The 13,569-nt window shown below is 40.4% G+C and overlaps 1 protein-coding gene across 9 annotated transcripts in view; it reads right to left on the bottom strand.

Annotated features, from left to right (window-relative positions):
* The window catches only part of FAM168A (family with sequence similarity 168 member A), a 360,452-nt gene that overhangs the window by 322,777 nt on the left and 24,106 nt on the right, over nucleotides 1-13,569 (bottom strand). Inside the window, exon 1 of one of the 9 annotated variants that reach the window (XM_074954891.1) lies at nucleotides 479-584. The exons of 7 other annotated variants lie outside the window; for them this stretch is intronic. The gene's annotated coding sequence lies outside the window, so the exon portion shown is untranslated. Of the gene's footprint in view, nucleotides 1-478; nucleotides 585-13,569 lie in introns of those variants that run through there. One more of the 9 variants, XM_074954955.1, reaches the window with a different exon arrangement.

Below are 13,569 nucleotides of genomic sequence, written 5' to 3'. Positions count from 1 at the left end.
TACCAGTGATTTTGAAACAGATAATGCAATTTCTGACATACAGCGCCACTCTCTTTTGATCCTTACTAAATAGGTTACAACCATTGATTATAACATTCCAAATATGTGAATCATCTCAGCTGGTTCAATAATACCAACCAAATGAACTTATACTTATGTGGGAGCAATTCCTATTCCTTGTTTGTGACATAGTGGCTTCCTTGATATTACCAAGAAAGTGAGATGGTCCTTTTGAGAGTATTGGACAAATGGACAATGAAGGCCAGCATTGTTGGCAGAGGCCAATAGCTCAATAATGTTGTCGTGTCTCATATGAGAAGGAAAAATAAGTTCCACCTAGAACGTTTGTCAGGAGAACATAAGACCACTATTTACTTTCCTCTACTGACACCTCACTTCCTCCTTCTGAGAGCTCCAGGTATAACCAGCCTTATAGAGCAAGACAAAGTCAGCTCTGGGAGCAAAGCATGTTACTCACATTACTATGATGGTCTTAGAAGCCACTGAAATTCTTTCATGCACCTTCCAGAGTCCAAGCAACTCTCTGAATTTTTAACTTTTTGGTTCTGACCCTCTAGAGTTTTAGTGCTTTCCAGGCAGAGAGCTCCTGCTGCTTTCCTGCAAAGAGGGAGGAAAACAACTGAGAAGAAACAAAAAGACACTCCCTGCCTGATCAACAGGAGGAGGACACAGTGTGTATACTCACAAAAGCCACATATCAGAGGGAAAAGCTTACAATCAGGAAGGCAGAAGTAGGGGATGAGAACAAGGATGGAAGGGGTTGCAGAAGCGAGACATGAGAAAAGAACTCGGTAGCCCCCAGCCAGCCCTGCTGATTTCTCATATAGTCCACTTATGTTGATTTACACTAAAGATCCTCTGAGGTCCCTATCGTGCACTCACTTACATAAATTGGTTAGTCTCTAAGGTGCCACAAGTACTCCTTAACTTTAAATGTGTTTACCTTGCAGTCATGGAACTGCTCATGTGCTCAAAGTTAATCATGTTTACAAGGCCTGAAGTGGCTACTGCAAGACCACCAGGGTCAGGCTCCATTACCATTACCTCACCAAAACGTTCTGCTATCCTGGCCAATCAGGATGAGCAACGGATTGTGAGCAAGAGAGAAAAAGGACTAGCAGTTAACATCTACAGTTAGGCCCAATATTTTAAGCACATCCTTCCCTAGCAATGTTTTTTTCTGGTTTTTCCCTAAATAACTATCTTTGGCAAAAGATTCAGAACAGCTTCTGCAGCGACAGAAGTGACTTAAAAAATAAGAAATTAAGTGCTAATAGCAAGACTAACACTCCTGCTGGAAAGCAGCAAGCAGCTGGAGATCCTACAGGCCACTTCAGCCCTTCAGTCACATGAGTAGAGGAAACACCCAACAGTTCTTGATTGGCAGAAGAGTTTGCTTTTCTCCTGTGTACAAAAAACCTAAATGTAATAAAGTTAATAAGTCAATGCAACAAAGCAGTTCATTTTTCAAAAATGTTTTCCCAGTCAGAATGGTATGCTGAATCTAAAAAGTACAGAGAGACTTTTCATTGGCAGAGCATTCCTCTTGAGATTTGAGTAGTTTTCCTATGCCAAATTGGCAAAAGAACAGTATAACTTTAGTGCTTTTACTAAAGGAATTAATTTATCGCAGGCCTGAACATGCTATCCCTTATACACACATATTTCATATAAATTGGAGAAAAAAGTTAATACACCCCACATTTTTAAAACCAACCCTCCTTCTGACAAGATTGTTTTAAAATAAAGTCACTGTACATTGCAGTAGGCCACACTGCCATGTTTCTTTCTGAAAAACAAACAGACCAAAGTATTACAAAGTCCCTCTGTTTGAGCATGCATTGGTGGAGGGTCAAACCATTCAGAGTGGTGTATCTGTCAGGTAGGGAAGTGTGGGAGTGGTTATACAGCTGTACTGATAACACTCGTGGTGATTAAGTTATGTGTTGTTGTGGTAGAATGGGAGACAGGAATAGTGCCGCTGCTTTGGACTATTTATATTTTGCAATTCGCACATTCTTGTGTTTTTAAATGTGTGTCAAGTAGCCCTGAGCTTAGGATGGGGACTCCATAGTGTGGAGTTTTTTTAGATCAAAACCTAAACAACTACATAGATAAAAAGTGGCAGGTATGAATGTTTAAAAAAATCTTGTTATCCAACAAAGGGACAAAGGGTCTGTCTGTCTGTGTGATGCTTTTGCCGGGAACAGATCAGGAATGCTCTTCATAACTCCTCAGAACTTCTGTTAAGTTAGTAAGTAATCGAGCTAGAAATGCGTTAGATTTTCTTTTGTTTAATAGCTGGTAAAATAGCTGTGCTGACTGGAATGTATATTCCTGGTTTTGTGTCTTTTTGTAACTTAAGGTTTTGCCTAGAGGGATTCTCTATGTTTTGAATTGGATTACCCTGTAAGGTATTTACCATCCTGATTTTACAGAGGTGATTCTTTTACTTTTTCTTTAATTAAAATTCTTCTTTTAAGAACCTGATTGCTTTTTCATTGTTCTTAAGATCCAAGGGTTTGGGTCTGTGTTCACCTATGCAAACTGGTGAGGATTTTTATCAAGCCTTCCCCAGGAAAGGGGGTGTAGGGCTTGGGGGGAAGACATCTCCAAGTGGGCTCTTTCCCTGTTCTTTGTTTAACATGCTTGGGGGTGGCAGCATAGGGTTCAAGGACAAGGCAAAGTTTGCACCTTGAGGAAGTTTTTAACCTAAGCTGGTAAGAATAAGCTTAAGGGGTCTTTCATGCAGGTCCCCACATCTGTAGCCTAGAGTTCAGAGTGAGGAAGGAACCCTGACAACACCTTACAGCAGAGATGTAACCTTATTACAGCAGAATCATACATGTTCAAGAGATTAAGAAGATCTACTAGTCACATAGTCCATTGCCCTGCAAGTGTAGAATCATTCATTACAGAGTACTTTCTTGTGCTGTGGCAGTCTAGTTTCATATGTTAAGCAATGGGGCTTTCATGTTTTCCAAAGATGGAGGAAAGTTTTGATTCATTTTGCACAAAGCAAATGCATAGCTACAGCCCAGACTGGTGTGAAAACGAAGATGATGTCATTTCATTTGTCTTCTCTATCAGAGAACATACGCTGGCCAATGAATAAAAATGAGAGGTATCTGGGAATATTGACCATTTTCATAGAATCATAGAATATCAGGGTTGGAAGGGACCTCAGGAGGTCATCTAGTCCAACCCCCTGCTCAAAGCAGGACCAATCCCCAATTTTTGCCCCAGATCCCTAAATGGCCCCCTCAAGGATTGAACTCACAACCCTGGCTTTAGCGGGCCAATGCTCAAACCACTGAACTATCCCTCCCCCATTTTAATCAACGATAGATAAGCAGTAGATATACATGTTACATGTGAATTCCTTCTAATTCCTTCCTTTCTAGTGAAACATATTCCTATTTAGGATTTTACATGCTAATCTTACAGCTATAGTTGTGGTTACAGAAACATTCTCCTTAATCAGAAGGCTGATCTGGGTACTGTTCCATCTCACCATCTTTCTTCATGACCACAAGCATAGGCATGACAAAATATTTTGATTTGATGGGTATTAAAATAAATTTGTTGAATTAAACATGCTTAGCATTGACATGCTGATTTTTATCTCAGACCCTAAGGTTACCATGCTTAAGAGCCAATCTCCAATTATTCTGGTCCCTTTTCCATTTTTAAAAGTTATTTTTACAAAATACACTAACTTTTGCAGCCCTCCTGCTAGGAGGAAAGGATATGAGTTGTCTTTAAAGGGATTTAAGTTATTTGAATCTTCAGAGTCACATAAATTTGGCCAATGTGTAAGGAAGAATATCCCAGGCTTAATGTCTGAACAACTGTTTAAAAACATATGAAGAGTGTAAACATCAAGGAGAAAAATTGATTATGGTGGTCTGAGGAGCTACTCCAAAATGTAGGTGATGCCTATAATAGACAGGAGTAATAGGGCAAAATTAAGAACTTCAGTTTAACAGTAGGAAACATTCCTAATGGTAAGATCACCATTCCCAAGAAAAGTAATGGAAACCTACCAAACAAAAGACAAAGTAAAACGAAATAAAGCAAAAGGTAGCCTTGTAAATTGAAATGAAATTTACCAGCCGACCTAGAATATCACCTGTCCTTTCCCACAAGAATGAAAATAATAATAAACAAAAAAGTGATTCATATTTCTCTCACCTTGGTTGGACAAGTAGAATTTAGCAAGGCTGCTATAGGGAACAATCCTGAACTGGCAAGGTGGAAGGTGGACAAGATACAGTAATCTAGTTTGGCTTTTCCATCTCTAATTTTTATAATTCTTTTACAACTGATCTGAACAGATGAATGAATGTATTTGTCCTTGTCCGCTTTGTTAATATTGAATTTAGCCCGAAGGGAAATCCTGTGAAGGACATTATATGTTACTCAAATATCACCCTTTGTGCTGTAAGATGTTAGAGACAATAGCAAAACTCATAACAGATTTTATTTGGACTGGAAAAAATGCTAAACAAGACACGTGCTTGCTCATGGAAATACACCAAGGTGATTTCCAACATGTGAACATAAAATTATATACAGTAGTAATTTAAGGCAAATAAATTGCATTGCAGGAAAATGCTTATCTATTACTCCATATTCAGATACTGTATTTACCCCAAATTTAATTTATATACAAAAGGTATATAAAAAGAATGAACTAGTAATTAAGTATTGACTAAATAGTTTCTTGAAAACAGATCTCATTTTGCAGCAGGGCACAAATGACTATGAGGAGTCAGAGGCTATCATTTACCTGGTAGACAGGTTTAATAATTGCTGTGTGAAGTTGAGACTTTTACATAAAATGTATTGTGTTATTAGCCAATGGCTAGGTTTAGATTCCCACTTTGAATGCTGTGGACAGACTTCTGCAATTATTACAGCAGAACAGGGTAAACAAAGCAAGAACCAATTACTTCAAAATGTCCATTCCTTCACATGCAGACTCACAGAGGCCACATTTAACATAGCAGGCACCTAACACTACAATGCAAGCAGTCTCCCCTTATGTAATGGAGTCCTTCTATGAAAGGAACGTAATACATTATCAGTGCTAACATCTGTGTAGCCACAGGTTGTGTGTCTCACAGTGCAGATTGATAACTTAAAGCCAAGCAGAACTGATGAATAATGAGCAGGGAAGTTAGAGGAAAACACTGACAATGAAATTGACAATGAGCAACACTGATCAGTTCCCCAGGGCCACAAAATATGTCTTGTTTCAGAGTAACAGCCGTGTTAGTCTGTATTCGTAAAAAGAAAAAAGAAAAGGAGTACTTGTGGCACCTTAGAGACTAACCAGTTTATTTGAGCATGAGCTTTCGTGAGCTACAGCTCACTTCATCGGATGCATCTGATGAAGTGAGCTGTAGCTCACGAAAGCTCATGCTCAAATAAACTGGTTAGTCTCTAAGGTGCCACAAGTACTCCTTTTCTTTTTTCTTTTTAAAAATATGTCTTGAAACTACAGTCCTGTGAGATCCTTAAAATCCTGGGTAGTTCCTGGAGGGCAAACCCAACTCCATGTGTATACATGCTGCTACAGTATTCCATCAAGAGGCTTTTTACACTACAAAAAGACCCTCTTTGTAACAGCTGCAGACTAATGTGACAAGCAGTGTCAAAAATGCCAAAGCAAATGAGGAACTTAAGGCTTGTCTACACTGGAACTTTACAGCGCTGCAACTTTCTTGCTCACGGGCGTGAAAAACACACACCCCTGAGCGCTGCAAGTTTCAGTGCTGTAAAATGCCAGTGTAGACAGTGCACCAGCACTGGTAGCTATTCCCCTCGGGGAGATGGGTTTTTTAGCTCTCTCCCAGCGCTATGCTGCAACTACACAAGCCACGTTAAAGCGCTGCCAGTGAAGACGTGCCCTTACATTTATGAAGCTGACTGTCTTTTCCTGGCCTGACCATTAAGACAAAGGAAGCAACTATTCATTCAAACAAACCATGACTTTCAAAAAGAAAAACATCCCAGCTACCATAACTTAGCCATCCAAACTGTGAGTGACTAATTAAGTAAGAGACTTCACCTTTTCTGACATAAAGAATGTACTAAACAAGCCTGGGATAAGATCAGATCTGACTGTTGTGAGGAGGGCTCAGAAATTTGAGTTCCCAGAAGTTCCCTTAAATGATGAATGAACTCCTATGGAATAGGTCTTCATTGCTTATTAGGCAAATCTTTTGTTTTGTTATGTAGGATTTGCTAAATGGAAGTTGCAAAAGTATCCCCATAGTTTCCTCATTCTGCCTCCCACAACTACTCCAAGAACGAAGGCCACGCTATATCAGAACAGAAATATTGATTCACCTTAGGGATTTTAATTCATTTTTTTAAAAAGGCCTCAAACTCAGCAGGTTTTCTTCCAAAGCCCTTGAGCCTCAACATATTTTCATTCTTTAACCTCATGCACCTCCTTCATAACAAGCCTTTACCCACCCTTTCAGTTGGGCTAAGATTAGATATATAAAAAAGCATTTTTGAATCATCCAAATGACTCCAGCTCAGACAATTTAAAAATGCTCAGTTTACAAGTCTGATGATTGTTTTTTCCTAACTGACAGCCTAGCAAAGTTAGGCTGATTTCTTGCTGGCTTAAACAGTCAAAGATTCAGCATGCCTAACTTTGCCCTGTTTTCAGCAGGGTTGAACAAACGTAAACAAGGGCAGAAATTGATCCTGCAACTGCAATTTAGGCCCTTTCTATACTGGGGAGTTTTGCACCAGGGTACCTACACTGATTCAAATCCCCACCATAAATGCACTACACCAGAGTAAGATGGGGCTTGCACCAGAGAAAGGAGTCTGCATTAGGGCTTGCACCGATGTCACTAAATTGACCAAGTTACACTGATGCAAATTTCCCCGAGTCTAAACAATGAGTTTGTCTCCCTTTCCCTTATTTACATGCAAGAGTCCTGAAAGGCTTTGTGGGATTTCATAAAATGTGTGTCCTGCCCCCTCCCCTTAAAAAAAATAAAAATCAAAAGTTCAGGTTTTATCTATCTTAAAAAGATCCATGGACAAAGGAGGAAGAACTAACAGGATTCTCTCACACACATCACTGCATAGCTGAGAGCTTTCCAGATAACTAAAGGCAGGTCTACACTAGAAGCACTACATCAGCATAGCTGCCGCTGTAGCACAGCTGGTGAAGATGCTCTATGCAGACAGGAGAGCACTCTCCCACTGGCATAATTACACCATCTCCACGAGAGGCGGAAGCTATGCTGGCGGGAGAGCGGCTCCCATCGACACAGCATCGGTGTGGACAGCACTTAGGTCGCTGTAACATGCGTTGCTTGGGGGGCGGGGGGAGGGGGGTCTTTTTCGCACCCTTGAGCGAAATAAGTTAGATTGATTTAAGCAGTAGTGTAGATGTGCCCTAAGATTTGCATAAGGAGGACCGTAGTCGATTTCGTAAGTCTTTGTCTAAGTCTACACTGCAACCAGAATCACCCAAGAATTCAAAGAATCTAAACATGAGGTGGAGGTGGAGGTTTGCATCAAACAGACTCCAGGGAGGAACCAGCAACTTTATGGGAGGTCAAGTAATAAGGACTTGTCTACACTTAAACCAATACAGCAGCACAGTGGTGTCACTGTAGTGCTTCAGAGTAGACACTATCAATGCGGATGGGAGGGGTCCTCCTGTCGGCACAGGGTAATCCACCTCCCTGAGAGGCAGTAGCTAGGTTGACAGAGAATTCTTCCATCCACCAAACACTGTCTATACTAGGAGTTAGGCTGGCATAACTACATCTTTTAGGAGTGTGGATGGGTGCCAGAATGCGGGGGAGGGGCGAAGGGGCCATGGCCCTCCCACTTTTGAAAGCTCCCCACAGCTGCTTGGGTAGCTCTTACCATGGCCCAGCTGCGAATCTTCGGCCCTCGAGGCACTATCCCCAGGCCAGGCCCAAAGCCAGGTCAGGGTAAGAGCCATGTGAGCAGCTATGGGGAGCCATATACCCTCCACCTGCCCTCGGTGGGGGGCCCAGAAGGCAGGGACATGGGCTGGGGGCTGCACTCGTGCTCTCCCACCCCAGGCAGTTGGAGTGACCCAAGATCCCCAGCCCGGCTTCAGCTTCTGGCTTGGCCAGGGGGTGGGGCCTTGAGGGGGAAGAAGAGGGGCAGGGCCTCATGCTCCCCCCACTTTTAAGAGGAACCCGTCACCTCTGGGTGTGGATTTTTCACATCCCTAAGAGACATAGCTATGCCAATTGTAAGTTTTCAGTGTAGACCAGCCCTCAGCTAATATGAGATGACAGGGCAAGACCTTAACAGGTAACCTGTCTTTGGGACCAAAGGGAGGCTCAGGATTGGAGGAAATCCAGGATGACTGGGATAAGCTTTTTTTAGGAAATTGCCTTGGGACATATTACAGGAACAATATTATCTTTCTGCAGAAATAAAGGAGAGTGGTTAGGACTCTGTCCAACATGCCCAGTTTCTTTAGATAACTTTATTCATGAACCATGCCCTCCTCCTTACGTGCAGGACAGGGCCCTGTCAGAGAAGACTGGGTCTTTTGGGAAATAGTGGGTTGAGGCCCTCCATTTCTAAATCATCCTCCCTAGTAAACAGCTGCCATGTCAGTCTCTCATGTAATGCTGCTCATACAGTAGCTTTCCCAAGCAAAAACGTCTCAGTTCCATTGCTCCCCACAGGGTTCTGGAAAGTATTCTGCTGCAGTCTGGGAAAACTCTGAGCAGTAGCAAAAGCACTGGATGTCTGTCTGCCTGCAGTCTCAGGAAAACAGCTCTACATCAGTTGGCTCACATTTGGAAGGGGTTCTTTGCAAGTATAAAAGCAACAGAATTTTATTTTAAATGAAAGCTTAGATTCTGCAGGGGTTGAAAGCACTCATCTGGGAAATTTTTCTATTTGGAAAGTGGATTTTTCAAGCCCCAAGTATTGTGCTTTTGCACAATTGTGATAAATGACCAATTGTAAAGTGTATATACTCATGACATGGGGCAGGTATAATGTCACTATAGAAATCTCAGCCCGGGATTTCCCGACATTGTGCATGTGAAAGTCATAACCTCAGTGTTACATCATCATCATATTGCCCTGTCCACTATTCACACAACTACAAGAGGCATGATCATTGGTTCTGATGTTTCTTTGATTCTGCTCTGCGATAAAACAACAGCGCCTTTGTTATGCTCTCAGCAAAGCTATTTATACATTGTGACATGCAGTGTCTGCTTCCTGTGTTCTCCAATAGTCTCAAACAAATAGTTTACACACACATTAAAAAAATGTAGGTTTCAGAGTAGCAGCCGGGTTAAAACAGTTTTAATATGAAAGCCAAGACCACTGTAACAAAAATACAACAATATTCCAGATGAAAACTAGGTTCACTCTCCAGAAAAGTGAATGAAGGGCCATCTGACAGCAAGAGGAAGGAGTCGGAAAATGACAAGTATTGAGTTAAGGAATACACCTGGTAAGGAGAAAAGAGGAAGGACAGAAAAACGCACCACTTCCTGAGAATATGCAGAAGGGATGTCACAAAACTGGGTGACTGGGCGGATGAAATTCAGTGTTGAAAAATGCAAAGTAATGCACATTGGAAAACAGAATCTCAATTTAACAGCTAATTTAGACCCACAATTTGTACATCACCACTCAACAAAGATATTGGAGTCATTGCAGGTAGCTCTCTGAAAACATCAGTTCAATGTGCAGCGGCAATCAAAAAAGCTAACAGAATGCTAGGAACCATTAGGAAAGGGATAGATAATAAGACAGAATACATCACAATGCAATTATATAACTGCATGGTACACCCACATCTTGAATATTGCTTGCAGTTCTGGTAACCCCATCTCAAAAAAGATCAATTGGAATTAGAACAAGTACAGAATGGGGCAACGAAAATTATTAGACATATGGAACAGCTTCCATATGAGGAAAGATTTAAAAAACTGGCACTGTTCAGCTTGGAAAAGAGAAAACTAAGGGGGTATATGATAGAGGTCAATAAAATCATGAGTAGTGTGGAGAACATGAATAGGGAAGTGTTATTTCCTGCTTCACATAACAAATGAACCAGGAGCCACCCAGTGAAATTAATAGGCAGAAGGTTTAAAACAAATATAAGGAAGTACTTCACACGACACACAGTCAAGCTGTGGAACTCAATGCCAGGGGATGTTCTGAAAGCCAAAAGCATAACTGGGTTCAAAAAAGAATTAGATAAGTTCATGGAGGATAGATCCATCAGTGGCTATTAGCCAAGATGGTCAGGGATGCAACCCCATGCTCTGGGTGTCCCTAAACATCTGACTGCTAGAAGTTGGGACTGGATGACAGGGAATGGATCACTCAATCAAGTGCCTTGTTCTGTTCACACCCTCAAAAGCACCTATCAGCCACTGTTGGAAGACAGGATACTGGGCTAGATGGACCATTGGTCTGACCCAGTATGGCTGTTCTTATGAGATCATCCTTAGATCCCTGTTACTGACTGAAGAGGATTTTAAAGACACAACTTCCAAATATATCACAGCTACTACAGTCCCTTCTAAAATATTATAATCCTATAAAAAGCAATCAAGTTTGTCTGGCAAGAATTACATTTAAGTACTTACCACAGTGATTTGTCAGTTTTTTTTAAAGCACTTTACAAATATAAATTTATTCTCACAACACCCCTGCTAAGAAAGAACGTACTGCAAATGGTAGAAGATGATAAAGAGGGAAACAGGAATGGGCCAATGGCTTCAACTGTATTGAACTTTGATATAGCTCCTAAAAACAAACTGTTCTGGTAGTGGTGGAAAGAGGAAATAGGATAGGGATGGTTTTCAGGCTATTGGCTGCTCCAGGCTGTCGAAGGCTTCCTCCTTCCTTTTTGACGCTCTAATCCATAGCATCCTGACATCTCCTGATCTTGCCAGGTCAATCTTATTCATAGGCCTAATTAAGGCCAAAGCCACTTCATAAGAAAACTACCAGGCCTCCTACTAGTGCACAGGTCTCTATGTAAACCCAATCTCCTTATCAGGTGAAGCCAAACTGATGCCAAATTTCAGGAAGGGACATTATCTCAAATCCCAACCTTTCTGGGGTCAGAAACACCAACCACCCCCCATTAATTTTATCTCCACTGAGGAAAAATCTCACTATGCGGTAAAACTAACCAAAATTGTGATCATGTGAACTGAAGACAAATCAATTGCAACAGATGCCAACACCATTACTTCAAAGCCCAAAAGTGCCCATGGAAACAAACCACACAGTTGCTTCTATGTCCAGAGGTGTCTGAGCTCATCCAAAGCTAAATATACTACATATTTACATATATAATATACATCTGGAATATTTTCAAGCATCAAATGTGTGTTTTTACATACACACACGTTGCTTTAATAGTGCCAATTTCACAAAGCTGAAAACAATTATGAGCCAAATCAGCTGGGAGGAAGAATTTAATCAAAAAAACGTGAATGATAATTTGGAATCATTAAAAACACCTTACTAGATTCCCAAAGAACCGTACTGGTTAAAAACAAAACAGCTTAGAGGTGATGTGACAGTAGTTATAAAAAAATTAAAACATAATACATAATAAATGAAAGAAAGAGGAAATTGACAGTAATTAATATGAATCAGAAAGTAAGAATTGTATAAAATTGATAAGGGAAGCAAAGGGACACAAGGAGAAATCTATGGCCAGCAGTTAAGGACAGTAAAGAGGAATTTTTAAACTATATTAGGAACAAAAAGAATCCTGACAATGCTATTGGTTCATTACCAGTTGGAAATGATAGAATTATCAATCATAATGAAGAAAAGGCAGAAGTTTTCAATAAATATTTCTGTTCTGAATTTGGGGGAAAACAGATATCTTCTCATAATATAACAACACTCGTTCCACTCCACTTATATCTCCGGAGGACGTTAAACAGAAACTACTTAGTTCTGCTGCCCAGGATTCAAGAAGGATGTTGATAAATTGGAGAAGTTTCAGAGAAGAGTCATGAGAATGATTACAGGATTAGAAAACATTCCTAATACTGAAAAACTCAAAAGACCGAAGAGAAGGTTAAGGGGTGATTTGATTACAGTCTGTAAGAACATAAGAATGGCCACAGTTCATCTAGCTCAGTATCTTGTCTTCCAGCAATGGCCAGTGCCAGATGTTTCAGAGAGAATGAACAGAACAGGGCAATTATAGAGTGATCCACATCCTGCCATCCAGTTCCAGCTTCTGACAGAAATTTAATACCTACATGGGGAACAAATATTTATTAATGGGCTCATCAATCTAGCAGAGAAAGGTATAACACAATCCAATCGCTAGAAGTTGAAACTAGACAAATTCAGATTGGAAATAAGATGTAATTTTTTAATGGTGTGAGTAATTAACCATTGGTACTATTTGCCAAAGGTTGTGGTGGATTCTCCATCACTGGCAATTTTAAAATCAAGATCAGATGTTTTTCTATCAATATATTTTGAGAAGTTGTATGGGTTACGTTGTACAGGAGATCAGAGCAGATGATCTCAGTAGTCCCTTCTGGCCTTGAAATATATGAATCTATGAACAGTATACTTGTCAGGTAGTTTTTAATTAGAGGTTCAAGGTAGCTGGATAAAAGATAAGTGGTTATTATAATTTACTTCCTCAACACTCTTTCACCTTTAAAAAAGCTACCAATCATAGAATAGTAGGTCTGGAAGGGACCTCAAGAGGAGGTCTGGAAGAGGCCTCAAGAGGTCATCTAGTCCCATCCCCTGCACTCATGGCAGGACTATTACCTAAACCAATGGTTCTCAAGCAGGGGTTCACATACCCAGGAGGTACATCAACTCATCTAGATATTTGCTTAGTTTTACAACAGGCTACATAAAAAGCACTAGCAAAGTCAGTACAAATGAACATTTCATACAATGATTTGTTTATACTACTCTATATACTACACTGAAACGTACGTACAATATTTATATTCAAATCAATTTATTTTATATTTATATGGTAAAAAAGAGAAAGTACGCAATTTTTCAGTAATAGTGTGTTGTAACACTTTTGTATTTTTATATGTGATTTTGTAAGCAAGTAGTTTTTAAGTGAGGTGTAACTTGGGGGAACACAAGATGAATGAGACACCTGAAAGGGGTACAGTAGTCTGGAAAGGTTGAGAGCCACTAATCCAGACCATTCCTGACAGGTGTTTGTGGAACATGCTCTTAAAAATCTCCAGTGATGGAGATTCCACAACCTCCCTAGGCAATTTATTCCAGTGCTTAAGTACCCTGACAGTTAGGAAGTTTTTTCTAACGCCCAACCTAAACCTCCCTTGCTGCAATTTAAGCCAATTGCTTCTTGTCCTATCCTCAGTGGTTAAGAACAATTTTTCTCTCTCCTCTTTGTATTATGTACTTGAAAACTGTTATGTCCCCTCTCAGTCTCCTCTTCTCCAGACTAAACAAACGTAATGTTTCCCACCTTCCTTCATAGGTCATGCGTTCTAGACCTTTAATAATTTT

Source organism: Natator depressus, chromosome 1 (assembly GCF_965152275.1).
Source record: "Natator depressus isolate rNatDep1 chromosome 1, rNatDep2.hap1, whole genome shotgun sequence".
Classification (NCBI taxonomy): domain Eukaryota; kingdom Metazoa; phylum Chordata; order Testudines; family Cheloniidae; genus Natator; species Natator depressus.
This window is presented reverse-complemented; position numbering and strand designations above follow the sequence as displayed.